Raw genomic sequence first — 1,433 nt, 5'->3', positions numbered from 1 at the left:
TTAGGTTTAGGATATTTTCTTCTATGATTTTGTTGAAGATAATTCCAAGCCTTTAATACAGTGGTCTTCTTATTCTCTACCTATTATCCTTAGGTTTGGACTTTTTAAAGTGTCACAAATTTCCTGGATGATTTGTGTTAGGAACTTTTATATTTGACATTGTTTTTATTGATCTATCATTGTCTTATTTTCTGTTGGTGATCTTACATTTATTGTTCTTGTTCTCTTCCTAGGTTTTTCATCTCCAGGGTTGTCTCTGTTTCTGCTTTATTAATTTACACTTCTGAGTCTTTAGAAGTTTTACTCTTTTCCTTTGCCTGTTTGTATTTATTCATATCCTCTTTAAAGGCTTGTACCTGTTTGATTATGTTTTCCTGTATTACTTTAAAAGATTTATTTATTTGCTTTTAAAAGCCTCTATCATCGTCCTAAGATGAGATTCGAGTTCATTGTTTTATTCTTCAGGTATTTTAGGATTGCAAAGGCTTGCTGTAAGAGGAGAGCTCTGTTCTGATGGTAACATATTGCACTGGCTTTAGCTACCTGGTTGTCTCTGATATTGGATGGCCTGGTAGTCACTGGTGGTAGCAGTCCTCTTGGATTCTGATGTTGAATGGCTGGTAGTCCCTAATGGCAATAAACATCTTGTCTTCCGTGGAAGCAAGCCTTCTGGAAGGCATGCTGAGCTGGTTGTTCTGGGTAGTAGTAGGCTTCAAAGAATGCAGGCTGAGTATCCAGGGTCCACGGAGTGGACTATATATTCAGGATTATAGATAGAGGTATGCTCCAGAAAGATAAAGTATAGAAGTAATGTGGTGTACCTCACAGATAATGAGTAGGTTTATATGGAAGTTGCTCTCAGGTGGGAAGTTCACTGACCCCAAGGACCAAGGCCAATAAAGTGCCATGGGGAAAGGAGGGGTAGAGGCAGGAGAGAAAAGAGAGACACACATTCAAAGTGAGAAGAAAAGAGCTATATGAAAATCTTATAAGGTACAAGTGACATCTTCCATAAAGATAGGTTTTACACATTAACTAAGGAAGTAGGTTCAAGATAAAATTTGTAATAAGAGAGTCAAACTGTAATCATTAAACCACCAAGTGAGGATATCTAAATCTTACTCAGAGGGGGAAACAATATCATCCTCAGAGGTGGATGGATACAGGGAACTAGATAGAAGAGAGAATGAGGAGGGGAAAGGTGATGGGGATCTGGTGTAGAAGGGTTGTTGGAGTGGTCTACAAGTGAGAATCACAATGGATGAGATACATCTGTGTGACTAGCTGTACTGGCTATTTTTTGTGTCAACTTGACACAGCTGGAGTTATCACAGAGACAGGAGCTTCAGTTGAGGAAATGCCTCCATGAGATCCAACTGTAAGGCATTTTCTCAATTAGTGATCAAGGGGGAAAGGACCCTTGTGGGTGGGAC

Source organism: Mus caroli, chromosome 4 (genome assembly GCF_900094665.2).
Source record: "Mus caroli chromosome 4, CAROLI_EIJ_v1.1, whole genome shotgun sequence".
NCBI classification, from domain to species: Eukaryota; Metazoa; Chordata; class Mammalia; order Rodentia; family Muridae; genus Mus; species Mus caroli.
This window is presented reverse-complemented; position numbering follows the sequence as displayed.